Source organism: Microcaecilia unicolor, chromosome 3, assembly GCF_901765095.1.
Source record: "Microcaecilia unicolor chromosome 3, aMicUni1.1, whole genome shotgun sequence".
In the NCBI taxonomy this organism is placed as follows: Eukaryota; Metazoa; Chordata; class Amphibia; order Gymnophiona; family Siphonopidae; genus Microcaecilia; species Microcaecilia unicolor.
In genome coordinates, this window is record NC_044033.1 from 210,778,366 (window position 1) to 210,790,008 (window position 11,643).

Consider the following 11,643-nt stretch of genomic DNA (forward strand, 5'->3'; position numbering starts at 1 on the left):
AGGTCAAATATAGCCTGGATTCTATATAGGTTGCTCAAATGTGGTCAACCAGGGCACATTAGCATACAAAGTAATTAGTTAATGAGGTGCCAACAATTAATTATTCAAATATTACAATGATTCAATGGTTCCCATAAATGGGATGCAAACATACCAGGCTATAATCTGTTTAGGAAGGATAGAGAGGGTCGTAAAGGTGGAGGAGTAGCTCTGTATGTGAGAAATGATATCGCAGCGACTGAAATGACAGGGGCCTGGGGAAAGGAAGAAGCGATATGGATCACCTTAAAAAGAGATGATAGAACCTCTGTCCACGTGGGTGTTGTCTACAGACCTCCAACACATTTGGAGGAAGTAGATAAAGATCTGATCGCAGATATTCAAAAGTTGGGAAAGAAACAAGAGGTTCTGTTGATGGAAGATTTCAATCTGCCAGATGTAGATTGGAAGGTTCCATCTGCGGAATCGGAAAGAAGTAGAGAGATCGTGGATGCTTTTCAAAGTGTTCTGCTCAGACAAATGGTGACAGAACCCACGAGGGAGGGAGCGACGCTGGATCTGGTGCTCACAAATGGGGATAGTGTGTCAAATGTTCGAGTGGGTGCCCACCTGGGTAGCAGTGACCATCAAACAGTTTGGCTTGATATGACAGCTGAAGTGGAGGGCAGCCACTAAAAACTCAAAGTCCTGAATTTCAAGCATGTTGACTTTAGTAAAATGGGGGAATACCTGAGGAAGGAGCTGATGGGGTGGGAGGACGTACGAGAAGTGGAAGGACAGTGGTCCAGGCTGAAAGAAGCTATAAATATGGCCACAAACCTTTATGTAAGGAATACCGGATGAAACTGAAAGAAGCCAAGAGAGAGATACGTCTGGCGAAAGCGCACGCGGAAGAACAAATGGCTAGAAATGTAAGGAGGGGGTGACAAAAATTTCTTCAGGTATATTAGTGAAAGGAGGAAGACAAAAAGAGAATTGTAAGACTGAAAGATGCTGCGAACTGCTATGTAGATAATGATGAAGAAAAAGCAAATTTGCTAAATAGATACTTTTGTTCTGTTTTCACAGAAGAAAATCCTGGAGAAGGACCACGATTGACTGTCAAAAGTACATATGAGAATGGAGTGGATATAGCATCGTTCACGGAAGAGAGTGTGTATGAACAACTAGAAAATCTAAAGGTGGACAAAGCCATGGGACCGGACGGGATCCACCCCAGAATATTGAGGGAGCTCAGAGAGGTTCTGGCGGGTCCTCTTAAAGATTTGTTTAATAAATCATTGGAGACGGGAGAGGTTCCGTGGGATTGGAGAACAGCGGATGTTGTCCCTCTTCACAAAAGTGGTGATAGGGAAGAAGCTGGAAACTACAGGCTGGTAAGTCTCACTTCGGTTATTAGAAAATTTATCAATAGAAATCAAACAAAATAAAACATGGAAAAGAAAATAAGATGATACCTTTTTTATTGGACATAACTTAATACATTTCTTGATTAGCTTTCGAAGGTTGCCCTTCTTCGTCAGATCGGAAATAAGCAAATGTGCTAGCTGACAGTGTATATAAGTGAAAAACATTCAAGCATTGCTATGACAGTCTGACAGGGTGGGAGGATGGGGGTGGGTAGGAAGTATGCATGGGGACATCAAAGTATATCATTGGTATTCTAACAGGGTGGGTGTGGACAGGTGAGGGGAGGGTGATCAACAGAGACATACAGCTTTATGGTTTATAATGGGCTAGGAACCCCAGGTCCTTGTTAAGTCCTTTCTGTTGGGTGTTAAAATATTCAATCATTCTGACTTCAAAGGTCTTACGTTCTTGTATGGTTTTAAAGTTACCTTTGAGGATTCTCACTGTGAAGTCACTGGTGCAGTGTCCTGGTCTTGTAAAATGTTGACCAACAGGTGTGGGAACCCTGCTGGCACCAGCATTGTTTATATGATGTCTATGTAAATTGAATCTTGTCTTAAGCATCTGGCCTGTTTCTCCAATATAGCATCCTTCATTACATTTTTTACACTGAATGATATATACCACATTGGAAGATGAGCAAGTGAAAGATCCCTTTATGTTGAATGTCTTTCCTTTGTGGATGACTTTGGGGTCCTGTGAAATATTTTGGCATAGTTTGCAACTGGATAAATTACAGGGAAGTGTGCCCTTCTGTTCCTTTTCAGTCTGTGAAGGAAGTTTACTTCTGATTAGCTTGTGTTTTAAATTGGGTGGCTGTCGGAAGGCCAGTACTGGTGGGGATGGGAATATCTCTTTCAGTAATTCATCCTCCTGGAGTATAGGTTGTAGATCTCTTATGATTTTCCTCAGTTTTTCCAGCTCTGGATTGTATGTCACTACAAGCGGGATTCTGTCTGTGGATTTTTTCTTTTTGTACTGTAGCAGATTCTCCCTGGGTGTTTTGAGGGAGGAGGCAATATTCTTGGAGATTATTTTGGGGTTGTAGCCCTTCTGTTTGAAGGATTCAGTCAGGGTTTTAAGGTGTCTGTCTCTGTCCCCTGGGTCAGAGCAGATACGGTGGTATCTTGTGGCTTGGCTGTAAATGATGGATCTTTTTGTATGTGAAGGATGGAAGCTGGAGTTGTGGAGATAGCTACATCTGTCTGTGGGTTTCTTGTATACAGATGTTTGTATACAGCCATCACTGATTGAGACCGTGGTGTCCAAAAAATTGACTTTTTCTGGGGAGTAGTCAATTTTGAATCTGATTGTAGGATGGTATGTATTGAATGCAGAATAAAATTGTTTCAGTGTTTCTTCACCCTCCGTCCAAATCATAAAGATGTCATCGATGTACCGGTAGTATTTTAGAGGTTTGGTCTGGTGTGTATTCAGAAATGTCTCTTCCAGCTCAGCCATAAAAAGGTTGGCATATTGGGGTGCTGTCCTGGTGCCCATCGCAGTGCCCATTATTTGCAGATAGATATCATTGTTAAAGTGGAAGTAGTTGTGAGTTAAAATGAATTTGATTAATTTTGTAATAGTTTCTGGAGAGTATTGATGGTCCAGAGTGGATTTTTTTAGGAGTCTTCCACATGCAGCTATGCCATCCGCATGTGGAATGTTGCTGTATAGTGATTCTACATCCATCGTGACCAGAAGGGTGTTAGGTGGTAGTTGCTTGATATTTTTCAATTTATTCAGAAAGTCTGTGGTGTCTTGTATGAAGCTGTTAGTTTTGTGTACGAGAGGTTTCAGAATTCCCTCTATGAATCCAGATATTTCTTCCGTGAGTGTGCCAATACCTGATATGATTGGTCTGCCAGGGTTTCCCAGTTTGTGGATCTTGGGTAGCATGTAAAATGTGCCTACGGAAGGTTGATTTGGTATGAGTTTCTTCAGGTGAGGTTGCGCTTGTGTAGGAAATGTTTTGATAAGGTCTTTCAGCTGTTTTGTGTAATCCTGTGTGGGGTCCTCAGTTAGTTTCCTGTAGTATTTATTGTCTGAGAGCTGTTTGTGGCCCTCTTCAATGTATTTTTGTATGTCCATAATTACCACTGCGCCTCCTTTGTCTGCGGGTTTGATGATAATGCGTTCGTTAGTTTGTAGGGTTCTTATGGCCGCTCTTTCTGGTGGGGTAAGATTGTACAGAATTCTTTTTTGTTTGTTGGAGAGTTGTGATTTAACCCTATGTCTGAAACTTTCTATGTAGTTATCCAGTTTGTAGTTTTGTCTCTCCTGTGGGGTGAAATAAGTGTTCTTCTGTTTAAGACTGTATTTCGGATCATTTGATGTCTCTCTATTGTGGAAATGTGCTTTAAGACGCATTTTTCTGAAGAATTCTTCTAGGTCTGAATATAGCTGGATTTGATCTAGGTTATTTGATGGGCAGAATGAGAGCCCTTTGGAAAGCACGAGATCTCTGTGCTTTCCAAAGGGCTCTCATTCTGCCCATCAAATAACCTAGATCAAATCCAGCTATATGTTGTGATAATTGATGGTTCGAGAGGTTTATTATCCCCATTTGGTTTGCATCTGTAAAGGTGTGGTCAGTATTCCCTGGTTTGTTTGGGCTCTGATTTTCACAAGCCTCAGATGTGTATCCAAGTGTCTCCAAAGTGTCTGGAGCTGTTGGTTCTGCAGAGCTGTAGCTATTCAAGGATAAGCAGTTTCTCTCTCTTTGATTTTGAAGAAGAGAATATAGCTTTATTTCCTTTTTGCGGATAGCAATGTATTGTTTTTCTCCCTGGATGTTATGTAGGTCCTCTTTAAGTTGGTTCACAAGGTGTGGATGTAATTCCTCCATGTTCCTCATGGTTACATCCCTTTGGGTTTGTATTATTCTTTTTTTCTTGTAGAGTTGATGTATAAGTTCATTTCTTAATTTCTGACTAGTGCGTTTGCAGAGTTTCTCTGCATAGTCAGAATTGTAAGTAGTAGCCAAAGGATTTTTGATCCTCAGTCCTTTGGGAATGATGTCATTCTTCTTGCAGATTGTCAGAAAGTAAAGATGACTGTTTACTTTTGTTTCTTTTTCCAAAAGTTTGTTCATTTGCTTTTTCATGCGGCTGTATGCGGTATCTTCCATCTTAAGTAGAGGAGTGTGGTAGCCGTGTTAGTCCACTCTTAAGGTTATCAATAGAAATCAAACAAAATAAAACATGGAAAAGAAAATAAGATGATACCTTTTTTATTGGACATAACTTAATACATTTCTTGATTAGCTTTCGAAGGTTGCCCTTCTTCGTCAGATCGGAAATAAGCAAATGTGCTAGCTGACAGTGTATATAAGTGAAAAACATTCAAGCATTGCTATGACAGTCTGACAGGGTGGGAGGATGGGGGTGGGTAGGAAGTATGCATGGGGACATCAAAGTATATCATTGGTATTCTAACAGGGTGGGTGTGGACAGGTGAGGGGAGGGTGATCAACAGAGACATACAGCTTTATGGTTTATAATGGGCTAGGAACCCCAGGTCCTTGTTAAGTCCTTTCTGTTGGGTGTTAAAATATTCAATCATTCTGACTTCAAAGGTCAATACATACCATCCTACAATCAGATTCAAAATTGACTACTCCCCAGAAAAAGTCAATTTTTTGGACACCACGGTCTCAATCAGTGATGGCTGTATACAAACATCTGTATACAAGAAACCCACAGACAGATGTAGCTATCTCCACAACTCCAGCTTCCATCCTTCACATACAAAAAGATCCATCATTTACAGCCAAGCCACAAGATACCACCGTATCTGCTCTGACCCAGGGGACAGAGACAGACACCTTAAAACCCTGACTGAATCCTTCAAACAGAAGGGCTACAACCCCAAAATAATCTCCAAGAATATTGCCTCCTCCCTCAAAACACCCAGGGAGAATCTGCTACAGTACAAAAAGAAAAAATCCACAGACAGAATCCCGCTTGTAGTGACATACAATCCAGAGCTGGAAAAACTGAGGAAAATCATAAGAGATCTACAACCTATACTCCAGGAGGATGAATTACTGAAAGAGATATTCCCATCCCCACCAGTACTGGCCTTCCGACAGCCACCCAATTTAAAACACAAGCTAATCAGAAGTAAACTTCCTTCACAGACTGAAAAGGAACAGAAGGGCACACTTCCCTGTAATTTATCCAGTTGCAAACTATGCCAAAATATTTCACAGGACCCCAAAGTCATCCACAAAGGAAAGACATTCAACATAAAGGGATCTTTCACTTGCTCATCTTCCAATGTGGTATATATCATTCAGTGTAAAAAATGTAATGAAGGATGCTATATTGGAGAAACAGGCCAGATGCTTAAGACAAGATTCAATTTACATAGACATCATATAAACAATGCTGGTGCCAGCAGGGTTCCCACACCTGTTGGTCAACATTTTACAAGACCAGGACACTGCACCAGTGACTTCACAGTGAGAATCCTCAAAGGTAACTTTAAAACCATACAAGAACGTAAGACCTTTGAAGTCAGAATGATTGAATATTTTAACACCCAACAGAAAGGACTTAACAAGGACCTGGGGTTCCTAGCCCATTATAAACCATAAAGCTGTATGTCTCTGTTGATCACCCTCCCCTCACCTGTCCACACCCACCCTGTTAGAATACCAATGATATACTTTGATGTCCCCATGCATACTTCCTACCCACCCCCATCCTCCCACCCTGTCAGACTGTCATAGCAATGCTTGAATGTTTTTCACTTATATACACTGTCAGCTAGCACATTTGCTTATTTCCGATCTGACGAAGAAGGGCAACCTTCGAAAGCTAATCAAGAAATGTATTAAGTTATGTCCAATAAAAAAGGTATCATCTTATTTTCTTTTCCATGTTTTATTTTGTTTGATTTCTATTGATAACCTTAAGAGTGGACTAACACGGCTACCACACTCCTCTACTAGAAAATTTATGGAAGCGATGCTGAAGGAAAGGATAGTGAATTTCCTGGAAGCAAATAAGTTGCAAGAACCGAGACAACATGGTTTTACCAAAGGTAAATCATGCCAAACGAATCTCATTGAATTCTTTGACTGGGTGACCGGAGAATTGAATCATGGACGTGCTATAGACATAATCTACTTAGATTTCAGCAAAGCTTTTGACACGGTTCCCTACAGGAGGCTCTTAAATACACTTGACAGGCTGAAGATAGGACCCGATGTGGTGAACTGGATTAGGAACTGGTTGACGGACAGACGCCAGAGGGTGGTGGTTAATGGAATTCGCTCGGATGAGGGAAAGGTGAGTAGTGGAGTGCCTCAGGGATCGGTGCTGGGGCCGATTCTGTTCAATATATTTGTGAGTGACATTGCCAAAGGGTTAGAAGGTACAGTTTGCCTTTTTGCAGATGATACCAAGATTTGTAACAGAGTGGACACCCAGGAAGGAGTGGAAAACATGAAAAAGGATCTGCAGAAGCTAGAAGAAAGTTTGTAGCTAACGGGGAGAAGTGACAGTGGATGCAATCTTTGAATATATGAATTTTGGAAATCACCCCTGAGGTAGCATTCGCGAAACGGGGGCTCCCTGTCGGGTTATTAAAAGAGAAGGGTCACCCGGAGAAGGACATTTAAGGAAAATATAAAGCTAAGTGATTTGGGTTGACTCTTCTGGATATATTTCTGTTATGTTTGCATTCAAAGCAGCGGGATGGAACGTGTGTTGCTTTACTAGTTCCACTAATTAGATACAGTACATTCATAGAATGATTAGTGGACACATAGAGTAATATTTAAAATTGAGATTGATATATTGAGGTATATGTGGAGTTTTTTTGAAGCTAAATGATGGCATGCCGAGCTCATGCCTTATAATTTCACTGAGAGGTGACAGGCTGGGCGGCGACTCTGAGGCTTTTTTCTCCACTTACACATCATTTGCAGGTTATGCTGCTACCTCTATGTGACATCCATGATATATAATGTGAACCTGGGTTGCATTTTCAAGTATTCATTAAAGGAGCTCGAGTGTATTTTTTCTTTAGTCGTTATTAAAACAGGTCTAGACCAAACTTAGTTTTAGTCATAGACTTTTTTGTTTTGTTCCATTATAGCTGAAAAACGTCCCAAGTCTTAGGAATGCCCAAATCCCACCCTTAACACACCTCCTTGAAATTTGGATGATTGCAGATGAACTGCATAGATAAATGTCTGCAAAATGGGTTTCAAAAATACTGATTTGCATGTTTTGGTGAGAAAAATATCCAAATGCTCTTTATGCCACTTTATAGATGTTTTTCTCTTTTGGAAATGAGCCCCATAGTAACATAGTAGTTGACGGCAGATAAAGACCTGTACCGTTTATCCAGTCTACCCAACAAGATAAGCAGCATAAAATGTATTGTACTAGGGAGGAAGTGACGTCACGAACCTGAATGGCTGCTTAGGTCCATAGCTCCGACACAACCTTCCTTCATTTAGCTAAAAATAGCGATCTTCTGCCGCAACATCGTGCTCGTTTATATCCAGCCAGAGAGCCTGAACAGAGAACAAACAACTGACGGGGTTTTTTTGCCGGCTGGCGATAATGGCTGCGGCACGAAAGGAGAGTGATCGTCTCCCTGATAAGCAGACAGGCCGAGCGCTGCGGCGCCATGTGCTCTCTTCTGCACCTCCCTCGCAATCGGACTCGGACTCTGCATCTTCAGTGCTCGGAACGGGCAAAGTGGCTTCTAAGAGAGGGCTTTCTAAAGAACTAGCGAAGTTCCTCACGGAGATCCGTGCCGAGATTAAGGCCTCCAAGGAGGAAATCTTGGAAAAGATGGATGGGCTGAGCGTTGATCTTCGAGAGCTCGGCGGCCGCGTGGAAGACCTTGAGGTGAGAGTAGATGAATCCGCGGAAAAACTGATTGAGACTGAGATGCGCCTTTCCAAAGCGCTAGCCTTCAATGCGGAATTGCAACTTAAGGTGGATGACCTTGAAAACCGCGGGCGCCGAAACAATTTGCGATTTCGGGGCGTCCCGGAGGTTGAGGATCGCGAGGATGTTGGCGCCATTGTTAAGTTGCTATGTGGTAAACTGGTGGACAACGTGGACATCTCGATTGAACGTGCACACAGAGCGCTGGGCAAACGGCAAGACAATAGACCGCGAGATATAGTGGTTTGCTTTACCACATTTACTACTAAGGAGCTGGTACTACAGAAGGCGAGACAACTGCCATATATTGATTACAATAATGCACAAATCCGGGTCTTTCAAGATCTATCTGCTCACACATTGTTTTTGAGGCGAGAGATGAAACCTGCTTTGGAGGTATTGATAAAGAAAAAAATCCCCTACCGCTGGGCATTTCCATTTGCCCTTTGTTTTACTGCTGGGGGTACCTTGCACCGGACCCACTCCATTGAAGAAGTCTAGAAGACCCTGCGTCGCGAGGGTCTGGTGACCACAGAAGGTCCAGCAACGGAGTTGGCCCCCGTCACACGTGCTAAGCTCCAGAAGTGGCAGAGAGTTCAGGACAAGGCGAAGAAGGCACGGACTGATACTTAACAGGACTGAGTGAATATGCCTGAGGGTTTTACCTGCTTTTACTGTCCAGATGGCTTCCACTGAAGTAAAGTGGAACTATCCGGCTGTTGCTTAGAATGATTTCTAAAGTAAAGTTAAGGGTTCTGATGTTTGTGTTAAGCTGGGTTGGGAGGGAGAGTGGAAGAAGGGGGCTAGGAGTGTGTTTGATTTAGCTTCTTGTTGGGTGGGAGTAGTAAATGTTTAGCAGAGGTTTGGATAGCATGGGAGGGGGGTGGGAGGGGTAGGTCTTGGGAGCCAGGACGGGAGAGTAAGTGCTTCCTCAGTTATTCCTAGGTAAGGGTTCATGTTCCTTCCTAGTGGTCATCAGGGGGGGATGGAATGGTTGGAAAGGGGTATAGGGCAAGCTTTGGGATGGCGTAACAGGGGCTTTAGGAGGGTGGAGCGGGTGGGTGGGGGGGTTCCCTATTTTTTGGGGGGGGTTGGGATAAAGGGGGATTGTGAGTCTGAGTGTCATTCTCCCTTTGCTACACATGGTGGCTACATAAAAGTGACCTAATGTCTGATTTTAAGGTACTTACCTATAATGTAAAAGGGCTTAACTCTCCATATGTGTCACGCCCTCCAGCGTGAATTACGCTTACTGAGCCCGAAGGTGGTCTTCTTACAGGAAACGCACTTGTTAAGAAAACATGAGGGGCTGCTGGTTTCTAACCTATATCCAAGTGTGTATTGTGCCTCAGATGTCAAGGGGAATAAGAAGCGAGGGGTAGCTATATTGTTTAACAAAGATGTTCATGTTCAGGTACTCCATGTCAGGAGAGACACTGAGGGTCGCTTTCTGTTTATGCACGTGCAGTTGGAGCGGGAGGAATACACCTTGGCTAATGTGTACGCACCTAATGATCACCAGGAAATATTTTTTGGGTACCTACATAAGGAGTTGCAGCGGTTTGCACAAGGTAAGGTGATCATGGCTGGAGATTTTAATGCCACGATGCAACCGGGGCTAGACAGGTCTGCTCCTCCTGCTCCAGCTGATCAAAACATCTCCCGGGCTCTAAGACACTTAGTAGAAGACATGGGACTGTGTGACTGGTGGAGACTGTGTCACCCTGGAGGCAGAGACTATACCTTTTATTCATCAGCACACCATTCCTATTCCAGACTAGATTACATCTTTCTTGACAAGACCCTGTCAGAGGGAGGGGGGGATTCTGACATAGGCCAGATTACAATCTCAGACCACGCTCCGGCCTGGTCGGTTGTTCCCTCGTTAGAGAGGGAGCGGCGGGACAGGAGATGGACATTCAACAATTGCTTGTTACAGGACCCTCAGATTGTTGAGGAGTTCCTTCCAGTCCTAAGGGAATACTTTGAGATTAACATGGGATCGGGTCCAGACTTGAGTATAGTATGGGATGCTTTCAAAGCGGTGTCGAGAGGACACTTTATTAAGTGCGCTAGTCGAAGAAACAGAGTTCATAAAGAACGATTGATAAAATGCATGGAGAAAATTGGTGAGCTAGAGATAAGGTATAGAGCTTCTGGTCGGGTGTCTGATTACCGCAAGCTGCAAGATGTGCGATTGGAATTGGCTGCTCTGCATGAGGAAAGTTTGCAGTTTGTCCATGCACGATTGAAACAGATTTGCTATGAAAGATCCAATAAGCCTGGGAGGTTGTTGGCTATGAAATTGAGAAAGATCAGAGTGGCTAGACATATTATGCGTGTGAAGGTTGCAAGTGGGGCTATGCTATATAAATCTGCCAAGATCAGGGAGCGCTGTGCTCAGTTTTATGAGTCCCTTTACAGGGAGGATGCTGCCGTGCAGGTGGGGGAGGTGGACAGATACCTGGAAGCTCGAGGTTTGGCTGTATTGTCGGAACCGCAAAAAAGAGCTTTGGACGCACCGGTGACATTAGATGAGGTGTTGCATGTTATTAAGGCCTTGCCGACAGGTAAGGCGCCTGGCTTGGATGGCTTCACTAATGAGTTTTTCAAGACCTTTGCCCGAGAACTGGCGCCGTGCCTCACATTGATTATCAATTCGGTGAGAGACGGGAAGGCGCTCCCTAGAACAATGATGGAAGCCTGGGTAGCAGTCATACCGAAGCCTGACAAGGATAGCACGGAATGTGCCTCTTATCGCCCAATATCAATCTTAAATACTGACGTAAAAATCTTGGCCAAGGTGCTTGCGAACCGATTGGGTGAGATGTTGCCAATCTTGGTCCACCCGGGCCAAGTGGGGTTTGTGCCAGAGAGGCAGGCAATGGATAATATACGTCGAACCTTAGATTTGATACATGTGGCTCGGTCGCGGGCCTGTCCGTTGGTGTTGCTGGGTTTGGACGCGGAGAAGGCCTTCGAACGAGTCCATTGGGGGTTTTTGGATAAGGTTCTGCAAAGATTTGGAATAGGGCCCTTATTTAGATCTTGGATCCAATCGCTTTATACTCACCCGCAGGCGTGTGTTAGGGTGAATGGTGGGAATTCGGGTGCGTTCCTGTTGGGGAGGGGCACTCGGCAGGGCTGCCCGTTGTCTCCATTGCTGTTTGCTTTGACGATGGAACCGCTGGCGGCTGCTATTCGAGAAAATGTAGACATCTCTGGGGTTCGGGTGAGGGGGCAAGAATACAAAGTGGCGTTATTCGCAGATGACGTGTTACTGTCATTGACCAATCCATTAATTTCACTCCCTAATCTG

General features: G+C 43.7%; 1 protein-coding gene across 1 annotated transcript in view; it reads right to left on the reverse strand.

The window, feature by feature from the left end:
- LOC115466238 (cholinesterase-like) overlaps nucleotides 1–10,851 on the reverse strand; it is a 36,786-nt gene extending 25,935 nt beyond the window's left edge. Inside the window, exon 1 of the mRNA XM_030197376.1 lies at nucleotides 10,847–10,851. The gene's annotated coding sequence lies outside the window, so the exon portion shown is untranslated. The remainder of the gene's footprint in view (nucleotides 1–10,846) is intronic.
- Nucleotides 10,852–11,643: the final 792 nt, after the last annotated feature.